This window comes from Lutra lutra, chromosome 10 (assembly GCF_902655055.1).
Source record: "Lutra lutra chromosome 10, mLutLut1.2, whole genome shotgun sequence".
Lineage (NCBI taxonomy): Eukaryota > Metazoa > Chordata > Mammalia > Carnivora > Mustelidae > Lutra > Lutra lutra.
The window spans coordinates 105999584-106011773 of NC_062287.1; positions in this window are offsets into that span (position 1 = coordinate 105999584).

The following is a 12190-nucleotide window of genomic DNA, read 5'->3' on the forward strand; positions in this document are numbered from 1 at the left end:
ATGGAAATGCAGTTTTCTTCCTCCCTCCTTCCCTCCCTTCCTTCCCTCTCCCTTCTTTCCTTTTCCCTTTCGTCCCTTCATCTCTTGTCTGAACCCATCCCGCTGTCCTTTGAGCAGCACGGGGCTCAGTCAGTGACACCCTTCCCTGCTGGGCCCCAGCACAGGCATGTGTCTTCAGCTGAAGGGGCCCAAAGAATCATCAAGTTCAAGTCCAACATCCTTACCTTACACGCACAGAGACCAAGGTTCAGCGAAGGTTCAGCGTGCTTCTCCGCATGGTGCTGTCTTTCTAATCTTCAGGGAAGCAGAGGACACACCATGACAAGTGAAAACAGGGACATCTTACTCTGCGGGGAACAGTGGGGAGTCTAGGTGTCCTGGCCAATTACGGGGACCACGGTGAACTTTCTGGGGGCCATCTACTCTTACCCACTCACCTGTTCATTTGTTTGTTCATGTCACCATCCATCTGTCTGTCCGTCTGTCCACCCGTCCCTCCAACCTTCCAACGAACTTCATGCCGTGTATGTATGAGGCCCCATGCTAGGAGATAGGGTGCCTGCTCTACCCTCCTGTCTGCTGTCAGAGAAAACAGCAGCCCAGAAACAATGACAGCATGCAGGGGATTGGCCTCAATGCCACAGGAGAGGTCCATGGGGTTCTAGTCCTTTCCAGAGAGGGAAAGAATGATTAGGTTTGATGGATTGGATTACCGTGGATTGTCCGGAGAAGGTGGTGATTTTTACACTGGGTTTGGACGATGGGGTGGTAGAATCGGGGAGACGCCAGCAGACCCAGGGGTGTGAGTGCAGGCATGTTTGGGGAAATGGGAGGTGAGTTGGATAAGCAGTATGGACAGAAACCTTTTTCCCACCTCCGTGGTGGCCTTGGTTCCAGGGGCTGGGGAAGAACTGTGATAGTCTCAGAGGGCGGATGATTCTCTGGGCTTCTCTGTCCCTGTGCAGGTGGGGGTGGGGAAGACCTTGAGGCTTGTGGGTCACCAATGGAGTCATGTTCAGTGGTGCCTAAATTCACTGTGTGGCGTCTGGGCCTCTTGGCCCTCATAAAGGTCCTATCCGGTTGGGTGGGTCACTCGAGCCTTTTGGGGAGGGTGCCTCCTGGCCCCCTCATGGGTTCTTGAACCCACCATGGGTTCAAGAAGTCAGAAGCTGGGGCGCCTGGGTGGCTCAGTGGGTTAAGCCACTGCCTTCGGCTCAGGTCATGATCCCAGGTTCTGGGTTCAAGCCCCACATCGGGCTTTCTGCTCAGCAGGGAGCCTGCTTCCTCCTCTCTCTCTGCCTGCCTCTCTGCCTACTTGTGATTTCTCTCTGTCAAATAAATAAATAAATAAATAAAAAATCTTAAAAAAAAAAAAAAAAAGAAGTCAGAAGCTGCAGCATGTTTGGGGCCTGTCTCGCTGCTCAGACTGTGGCCCTAGGTGGGGATGGAGAGATGTTCACTAAATTCTCAAAGGCCAAGAGCTATTCCTAAGGCTTCATCACTGGCTTACAGGCCCCAGATTCAGTCCCTGTCCTTGGGTGGCTCTTAACAGACTAGGTGTCCGGTATGGATCTGAACAAAGGATTGTCCTCTGCCCTCAAACCCTAACCAGTCCCTCCTTCCCCTCCATTTATTCTAAAATTTCCTTCACTAGGAGCAAGGCCATCCAGGAAAGAGGGGCCTTACATGCTTGAATTGGAATCTTGCTAGTTCCGTGGCCTTGGGGCGTTGTGTCGCCTGGTTAAGCTTTAGTTTTCCCACCTGTAAAATGGGGATTAATTCTTACCTTATAGGATTGTGGGGATTTTAAATAAAGTATATAAAACCCTGAACCCAGTGCCAAGCACGCAGTATATAAAACACTGAATTGGAGGGTCAGTCCCAAGGGAAGGGGCTTCGGGAAGCCTGAGTGGTCCCAGAAGAAGAGGAGGGAGAGGAGTGGTTGCTAGGAGAAGGGATCCCGGGAGGGGTGCCCTTTGGCCCTGGGGAGTTGCAGGTTGGAAGGGCTTCTAGACGGCAGTGGGGAGGGTGGGGGCTCCTGAGGCTGTCCTTGGGCACCTGGAGTATATCCTGGCCCAGCCAGTCACTGCCGAGCCCGTCATGTTGCCAGGCATGCTGGGCCTCAGCTGTTACCCCAAGTAGGAAAGGTCAGGGACACAGCTCCTAGGATGGTGGAGGGACTCTGCGCCTGGGGCCCCCAGCCCAGGGCAGGCCAGCAGTGGCGTTCCCTGCTGGTGCATATCAGGAACTATATCTCTCACCTCCAGGGCGTGGCCAAGGAGTTCCGGAGCCCACCTGCCCGCTGAACCCAGCACAGAGCACGGATTTCTGCGGATCTGGAAACCCCAACACTGGCCCACTGCTCTAAGAACCTGAGGGAGGGGAACCCCTGGTTACAGGCTGATTCAGCAGACGTCTCAGTCCCCATGTCCCCGGCACTGCTTTCTGCTCGTGAAATGCCTTAAACCAGAGCTGGCCAACGCAGATGCCCACGGGGCCAGGTGATGTGGATGAGCGGGGTGGGCTAGGTGTGGGCAATGGCGAGTGGCCCCGAGCGCCCGAAGGTGCAGAGCGCATGTCCAGTCTCAAGGGGGCAGCGGTGCTCAGCACCAGCTGGTGTTGCCATGGGAATAGGCAGGCTTGGGGTTGCCAGAGCTTCAGATATTTTAAAAATAGCTTGAAATCTGGACTTTGTGAAATTTTCCAATTGTGTAGGCGACCCCTCCTCCCACCTTCTGGAATCCCTTTGTCTTTTCTGCCTCTACCACCTATCGGAGTCACAGACTCCATCCAGTGATTCCTTGTAGAACAAGGTAGGATTTCCTCGGGGCTGTCCTCACATGTGCTCCCTGCCGGACCTCAGGGTTTGGTGAGAAGGGCTGTTGGGTGTTGGTTCATCCGGCAAACACATATCCAGCACCTGCTTGGCGCTGGGTCTGGCACAGAAACGTGCGGAGGACGCGAGAAGTGAAGAAGACACAGAGCGTGGCCTGGGAGGGCCACAGAGCGCTGGAAGGAGAGTGGAGGGGACAGGTGTCTGTGGAGCCTGTGCCAGGGGCCAGGCACCCTGAGGACACTGTCCCACGTGCTTCCCCACCAAGGCCTCATATCAGAGCGGTGGTTCCCTGTCTGCAGTCAGCCATGACAGGGGTGGGTGGCTTTGGCTCCACGCTGCGATCATGTTCTTTTATCATCTTTACACTCACTGTTCCCAAGGCCAGCTCTTCCTCTGCTCTCAGATGTCCCCTCTTCACAGAGGCCTTCCAGGATGGTAGAGAAGGGCCCCCAGCTCTAGGAACACATTCTCTAACAGGCTCCATGTGTCACTGCCCGGAACTGCGTACTTGTTTGCCTCTACCTCTCCTGCCCCCCAACCAGGAGGCCATGAGGGCAGGGCCTGGCTCTGACCTGTTCGCTGCCAGAGTGGGCTTATGGTAGGAGCTCGCTGAGTTCAAGCACAGCAGGTTCCGCTCTGTCCACAAGCACCTCCCCCTGCCATCTCTTTTCAGGAAGCAGTGTCCGCGGGGGCAGTTCTCAACCCTGGACCCCATCTGCCTGGCCCTCGTGCCTTCACTTGCAAAATGGGCAGAAGGATACTAGTTCTAATGTAATGGGGCTGGGAGGAGGGCAGGTGTGCGTAGGTCTGAACCCTGTGTGTGTGTGGGGTGGGTGGCCCTGGGTCCTGGCTGGGAGCTTGGAGCCCATCTCACAACTCCCCCTCCCCTAGCAGCACAGCGCATTTTTCCACTTGCCTTGTTTCCTGCCACAGGCCTGCTCTGCCGTTGACCTCCCTGCACTTGGCAGAGACACTGAGGGAAAAAGATGGGCTGAGGCTCCCGGAGCAGACTGTGCGGGAGAGAAGAAGCCACAGATGCAAAGGGGGGAGGGATGTTCGGAGCCTGAGAAATCCCAAAGCCACTGCCTACTCTTGGTCCCTGGGCTTCCAGTCTCCCCTTGGGAGGATGAATCTTCACCATGGTGTGGGCAAGGGCTCCTGCCCGTAGAGGGCGTGGTCTTGGGGACTGGTTTGTTGTTCAGAGAGGCCAACAAGCAGACATGTAGCCGCCTGGACAGGGGAGGCAGCCTGGAGCTGGAGGCTGCACAGGGGTGCAGGGAGAATGGTCCTGTGATTTCCAGTCAGGTGCCTTGTATCTGCTGAATGTACAGGGCATGGGACCATAGACGGCTGTCTGTCTGGGGTACGGGGGCAGTGGTGGCCTACCCCGGGGTCGGGTCAACACCAGTGCTGTTGACGAAATGCAGCTGGTTAAGTTTCTCAGACTCGTAGAGAACTCAAAGCTGAGATTTAAGGTATCTAAGTAGGAGAACGGAATCAGAATCCAAAGGGGTTGGAAGGGTGAGTGCTGGGCCTGCCGCTTTCTAGGTATGCCCCTTCAGTCGCATCAGTCAAGTCGCATCAACTTTCGGAACACTGGCTTCCCCATCTGCAAAATGGGGGCAACGTCACCTCTCCGCTGGTGCCGTGAAGGTCGGTGAGACGACCTGTACGTGGCAGCCAGCTCGTACTGGGGTATGGGATGGCTGCGGCTTTGTCTAGCGACAGCGGGAGCTCCTTGGGGCCAGGGGACTCGTCTTTCAGTGCTGTGTCCCCAGTGCCTGGTACGGCGTGGGCACCGAACAAATGTTTGTCAGATGAACGAACAAGATGAAATTTGACAGGGATAAATGTCAGTTCCTGGACTCGGATCCAAAGACCCAGCTGCACAGAGATGCGGTGGGGGGGCGGGGGGTGGGGAGAAATGGCTCAGCCGTCAACGGCACATGCAAGAAATGGCGAAGGATTTAAGCAGGCAGAGATATTGGTCAGCATGAGGAGGCCTAACAAAAAACCAGGCAGGGTGAACGCAGGTAGCATCACAAGAGGCCCAGGGCTCAGAAGGAGGGAGGCCATCGTGGTCAGACCAGCCTCCAGAGCCCTATACCATTCTGCATTACCCCTGTGGTGTGCTTGCAGGAATCAGGGCACTGAGCTTGGACAAGGGAAGTGCCCAGGGTCACAGGGTGACGCTCAGAGCTTGCCTGTTCCACCTGCGTGGGCGACCAGCACGTGGCTCCAAGCCTCAGTTTCCTTGTTGGGAAAGTGTGCCCCGCCACAAGCTGGAGCTCACTTGGCTGCTGGGGAAGAGCAGGAATGGGGGTCCGAGTCTCGCTGGACTCACTCCCCCACACCTGCCCCGCTGATCTCCTCAGCACCAGGGTTGTTCACACGGGAGGACAACGGGCGGGCAAGCTGCGGGCGTCGGCACCTGTCTCTTGTGCCCTTGGAGAGTATTACAGGGCGGCCCCTCCCACCCTGACCTCCTCACTTTCCTCCTTTTGAGGCTGATCCTGGAGTCCAGCCACCTTACCCGCAGCCAGCTTCCTTCTCGTCAGCATGTTTTGGGTGTAGGACTGTGTGTGCAAAAAGCCTGGGCTCCGCGTTCCTCTTCCGCCCACCAACCACGCTGTGCACCTGCCGCGAGCCTGCCTGGGGGCCCGGTGCGCCCTCTGGTGGCCGCAGGGGGCACTGCGCGGGGCTCTGCGGGAGGTCTTGGAGCGGAGCCCACGGGAACCACGCTGCAACTCAGACAACCTGGTAAAAACCCTGGACGCTATCAACAGATGAGTGGATAAATACAATGTGGTATATACACGCAACGGAACATTATTCAGCCTTAAAAAGGAATGGAATTCTGATACATGCTGGAACATGAGTGAGCCCTGAAAACATGCTTAGTGAAAATCAGACACAAAACAACAAGTATTGTATGAGTCCACGTGTAGAAGATATCTAGAACGGGCAGATTTATAGGTATAAAAAGTAGAGTAGAGGTAACCAGGGACTGGGTGGGGAGAATGGGGAGCTATTGTTAATGGGTCTGGAGCTTCTGCGTGTGATTACGAGAAAATTTTGGAAATGAATGGTGGTGACGGTCACACAACATTGGGAAGGTACTTAATGCCACTGAATTGTACACCTAAAAATGGTTAGAATGGTGAATTTATGTTATATCTATTTTATCACAATTTAAAAAGTACCGAGAAAAACCCTGGACCTGCCACTTAAAAGCTGCGTGACCTTGGTTAAGTCACTTCACTTCTCTGAGCCTCCGTGTCCCCGTAAATACTACCTACGTCATGGCCACCACCCTGGTGCAAGCCAGCCCTTCCCTCGCCTGGAGGATTGCGAACAGCCTTCGTGATGGTTTCCAGGTTTCCCCCTTGGGCTTCTTACCCAAGTCTTTTTTTTTTTTCTTTTTAAAAAGATTCAATTTATTTATTTGACACAGAGAGAGACACATAGAGAGAGGGATCACAAGCAGGAGGAGTGGGAGAGGGAGAAGCAGGCTTCTTGATAAGCAGGGAGCCCGATGCGGGGCTCGATCCCAGGACCCTGGGATCATGACCCCAGCTGAAGGCAGACGCTTAATGACTGTGTCACCCAGGTGCCCCATCCTACCCAAGTCTTTTCCAACTAAGCTGCAGAATATCTAAAACTATAAACCAGATCAAGTCCCTTGCCCGCTTAAAATTCTCCCCAGACTCCTCCCGTTGGCTGACAGATCTGGGTGGCAACCCCTCTCCTCTCTCAGCACTTCCTGTCCCCCCTTGTTCCCGAGCTGTCACTCCATGCTCCTTCCTGCTCCCAGGCCTCTGGCCTTGCTGGTTACTTTGCCTCGAACACGGATCTCCAGATTGTCTTGTTTTGCTGACTGCTTGTCACTGGGGTTTCAGCTCCTATATGGCATCGCTCTGTACCACCCACTCCAATGTTGCCTCGCCTCCCAGTCTTATCGCGTGTATCCTGCTTTATTTCCTTTCTCTGTAACAGCAGCCATCATCTGAAATCGTCTTATCTTCTTTATGGAGCTTGTTTATTCAACTGGCTGGATTTCGTAGGGTGCAAGAGGGAAACAGTTCAATTTTTCTCACCCCACTGCCCTAGCACATGGTTTGTCTCTTCTCTCTTCCCCCTCCTTGAAAATATTTCAGGGGCGCCTGGCTGGCTTGGTCGGTAGAGTGTAGGACTCCTTATCTTGGGGTTGTGAGTTCGAGCCCTACGTTGGGTGGAGAGATTACTTAAAACTAAAATCTTAAAAAAAAAAAGAGAGAGAGAGAAAAAAACATTTCAGCTGAGTGTAGCTTTATCCATTTCCTTCTGATATTAGAACAATTTCAATTTCTGGCATCAAAAATTCTGATTCTTTTAGGAGATGTACGTTGAAGGATTTAGGAGTGGCTGTGATGGCTGAAGCTTGCTTTCAAATGGTTCAGCCAAACCATGAACGTGTGTGTGCGCGCGCACATACACACACACCCGTCAACAATTTTTGGGTGAGCATATGGGTGTTTATTGCACTATTCTTTCAACTTTTCTGTGTGTTTGAAAATTCTTGTAAAAAGTTGGGCAAAAAAGAAACTATTTTTGCCAAGTTAAAAAATAAGGCTCGTCTTCTCTCAATAGATATATTTATCCTCCATTCAATATCAGCTTCTCCAATGCAAGCCGACCAGGTTCTCAGCAGCTGGGACCTCTGTGGTCACAGAGGGTGGGCTCTCTGAGATTCACCTCCTTCCTCCGGGGAAGGCAGCTGCATTCTGGCTCCTGCAGAGGGGTCCAGAAGGGAGGAAGGGGATTCCAGGTAAAGGGTAGTGCTCCTTGATGACGCTGTTGTCACACAAGGAATGTGGATTGGTGGGCTTGCCCCTTGGAGGGCTCGGCCCCTGCTGATCCCCATGCAGGGAACGTCTGATCCTGGGGAGTGCTCAGACCCTGCCCAGTGCTCCTGACAAAGCCTCTTTCTATGCCTACAGGCAGCCCTCTTGGGTGCTCTTTGGGTCCCTTTGAGAACACTCCAGTCCAGCTCCCTTCTGGATGTCCACTCTGGCCATGGTGGAGGGCAGGTCTCCCCCTGCAGCCCTCTCTTCCCTCTCTTCTGCCAGGCTGGAGACTGTTCCAGATTTCTGGTCTCCATTTCCTCCCACCTTCTCTCCCTGAACTCTGCCCTGGAGACTGCAAGGCTCAGAGGGTCAACGGCTCAGCCAGCGCCATGGATGACAGTGTGGGGATGACATGCCACGGTCCTCTCTGGCAGCCTCCGCCCCCCACGGTGGCGCTCCTGAGTCCCTCTCACCTGACTTGAGCGGTGGCGTGTTTTGGGGGTGTGTGCGTCAACACTCTCTCCCTCCTCCTGGGCTGACCACTTCCTTTGGAGAAAGTTCCAGCTCAGAACTGTCTTTCTTGAACTTTTCAATGTCATGGGTGTAGATTGGGGCTGGGGGGTGCGGATAGGACGTGCTTTTGTTACCTCTCAGTGAGCCAGCCGAGGTGGCCCTCTAGGCTCTGGGGTCTCAGCAGAGAGCCCCGAGGGCAGGAAAGTCCCGACTGGAGGTGCTGTCCGCTCTAGTTACTTCTTTTAGTCTCTGCAGATGACCAGCACAGACCAGAGAGCTTCATCATTACCCACTACCGGCTGACCGGGAAAGCAGACAGAGGCCACACCGCGGTAGGTCGGGAGGTAGGATGCGCAGACCAGGAATTCACAGCAGAGAAGCCCGGTGGACCCAGATCCCTGGGCCCGCCCCAGGCTCAGCCTCATCCCCACCTCTGCTGAACCAGCCAGACCCAGTCTTTATTATGATTATTATTTAAAGTACTTGTTAGAGGGGAATGCCATGCAATCCTAGTTCATTCCAAGCCCACATCTGAGATGCTAGTGTCGGTTAGCTCCCTGTGACATTAAACTTCACGGGCCAGCCCCAACTCTCAGCTCCTGCTTTGGAGGACATCCCCGCTGAGATGCCACATTGCTTTCTTCATTGGTTTCCTCGCACTCTTCGCTGGTACAGGGGTGTCCTCTGGCTGGGGGGGGGCATGCTCGGCCACTCACTGGCCTTCTTTCTTGCGCACCCCCCCTCCCAGTTTGGTGCCAGTCTGTGTGATGGAGATGTCCATGTTGCTGTTTGCCCTGACCCCATGGGAACCATTTATCTGGCAGCCTCTTGGGGGTGCAGAGATGTCCAAGATGGGGGCTGCATCTGGCGTTGATTTACTGGCAGCTGCCCAGCCTCAGTACCCAGACATTTGGCTTTACACACACACACACACATTTTAAAGATGCATTTATTTTTATTTTATTTTGAAGATTCTATTTGTTTATTTGGCAGAAAGAGAGACAAGGAGAGAGGGAACGCAAGCAGGGGGAATGGGAGAGGGAGAAGCAGGCTTCCCGCTGAGCAGGGAGCCCAACATGGGGCTCGATCCCAGGACCCCGGTATCATGACCTGAGCTGAAGGCAGACACTGAATGACTGAGCCACCCAGGTGCCCAAGATTTATTTATTTATTTTTAGAGGGAAAGAGGAGAGGCAGAGGCAGAGGGGGAAGGAGAGAATCTCAAGCAGACTCACTGCCGAGCACAGACCTTGACAGGGAGCTCGATCTCACAACACTAAGATCGTGACCTGAGCGGAAATCCAGAGTTAGACTCTGAACCCACTGAGCCACCCAGGTGCCCCTGGCTTCTGACTTATAGATGACAGGAGGCCTTTGGTTACATTATAGTTCTAGACACCTCCTCTACTCCTCACCTTCTTGTCCTGGCCGAGTGCCTACAGCCCCTGGGCCCACGGCCAACAACGTGAGCCAGAGAGGTGCCAGGGTGGTTGAGGGCAGAAGCTGGGTTTGCAAAGCCAACCATGAGTGGTGTCGGGCATGTTGTTAGCTGCACCAGCTCTACACAGAGTAGGGACTGAATGGTCAAGCAACTTCTTCTGGCTGTGCTGTGCCTATGTGTGTGTGTGCACACGCGTGTACACATGCAGGTGCACAAATATGTGTGTGCACACACACACATCGGGAGGGGTGGATTTCCATGTAGCTGGATCCTGAACTACAAATCAGGTGCTAAAAAAGAAGTAAAGATTTATTATACTGATCAGTTATCTCCTAAAACTCAGCAGCTGACAACAGCAATGATTTGTTTTGGCTTCCGCCTCTGTAGTTTGCCTGGGAGTCAACTAGACTCCGTCTTAACTCTTGCTGGGTTTAGTCAGCTCAACCTGGAAAAGAAAATGGTTCTGATAACAAAGGAGGAGCAGAGAGAGGACATGCGCACATACTGTTGTGCGCTTGTGCGTGTGTGTGCGCATGTGTGTGCACGGTGTTGGTGTGTGCACGCGTCTCTGTGTGATGGGCATGCGCGCTTGCGCGTGTCCGGTGGCTAGGTTGCAGGGTCAGGGGTGGGGTCAGACAGAAGTGGTGGTGGCTTTGAGGGGGAACGTGTGTTTGCACGGGGGTGTCAGGGAAAATACAAATTAAAAGTAACGAAACAAGGAGCACCTGGGTGGCTTGGTTGAGCATCCGTCTGCCTTCAGCTCAGGTCATGATCTCAGGGTCCTGGGACCAAGGCCCGTGGAGGGCTTGAGCCTGCTTCTCCCTCTTCCTTTTTTGCTTGCTACTCCCCCTGCTTGTGTTCTTTCTTGCTGTCAAACAAACAAACAAACAAACAATAAATAACATCTTTTAAAAAATCCTCTAAAAATAACAAAACAAGTTTAATTCTCCCTATTGGAAAAAAAAAAAGGGAAGAGACTTTCTCCCTCTCTCTTCTTAGAGCATTCAGCTTAGAAACCTTGCAATTTTAAGTTCCGCCTCTTTAAAATATATGTAAATCTTTTCATAAGCGAAGACTCTTGCCAGCTCTACATCCCAGGAATGTTTCCTGAAGGACCTGGAATCCATCTCCTTGAAATGGAATCATGGAGGAAGAAAGCGCCGGTCTCCCCCTTTCCGTGGGGGAGTATCGGCCTGACTTCACCGGTGCCTGGTTCCAAGTTGCAAACCTACCTCCTGTCATAGAGATGGGAGGAAGGTATTTTTCTTCTGCGTGAAGGCAATTAGCAAACACAGGTGACTACCGTAATTGCTAGGAACGTTTAGCATGAACTGTGTGCGACTTGCTGTCAAGTCCTCTCGGTGGGGGATAGGTTGTGTCTATGTGTGTCCATGTGTGTACTGGGCCATCTACCTGGCCTTAGAAAAGGAGCGAAGTCTTCCTTTGCCGTCTCTTTGCCGGTCGCCCGTGATGTGCAGCGCATTCCGGCTGAACCCGTATTTAATAACAAACCTGTGTTCCTTCCCTTCTACTTTTGCAGAGAGGTGTTCTGGGTTGGCAGGAGATTTTGTCTAATTTGTATTTTCGCAGTCAGTGTCTAGGCGCCCTCCAGCGATTTTTTGGTGCACGAACGTGCATCTTTTCCAGAGAGAGAGAGGAAGCAGCATGGAAGTCTCCCAGCCTCCCGGGCCTCCTGGACCACCGGGGCCTCCTCCGCCAGCCTTCCTGGAGGCAGCCTCTCCCAGGGAAGGGTGGGGGGGAGGAGGGGGCGCCTCCTGAATGAACGGTCACAGCGGCGGCTGCGCGCCTCGGCCCATCAAGCGGTAGAAGCCAGCCTACCCGGGCCCAGGACAAGAGCCCGGGGTGGGATCGCGGCTGCTGAGCGGTGGGAGGCGCCCACGCCTCCCCCGCGGAGACCCACAGCCCCGCGGCGGGGTAGCCCCGCCAGCCTCCGGATCGGCCCAGGACGGCTCGGCAGCGACGCCGTGTGGCCGCGAGGGGCGCCAGCGGCCGGACTGCCGCATCTCTCCGTGTCCAGACTGACCCTGTGGACAGCTTCAGCTGGGGGCAAAGGACCATAATAAGGCAGCTGGGGCCCTGATCAACCGACTGGGGGAAGCAGTCGCTATCATCTAACATTTCCTGACCACCAGCGAGTTATAGCGCGACAGGCATCCCTCATCCCCACTTGGGTCGGGGGATGGGGTAGGGAGGGGCTTGAGTTTGGCATCAAAGTGTCTGTTTCCCACATTGTTTGATATAATGCATCGACTGTTCAGTGACGTGTGTCGTAGGCTGTGTCAGGATGTCCCTGAAACAAAACGGCAGCACCAAAGCAGCCTCAGGAAGGCGTCTCACACCCCAGAGGCTACATCCCTTAGGTCAGGGACGGGAGGGGTCCCAGGGCCACTGGGCTGCATTCCTGGAGCTTTCCGTGCTGTGCTCCAGGGAACGTCTTTTCACACATAGAGTCCGTGAAGTGGTGCCTCCCATTGGCAATGTGCCTGCGAACACAGGCCAGTGAGGGTTGGGCCCTCACTGGATGTGGGAAGGGAGAGGATGGCTCTGATGTGT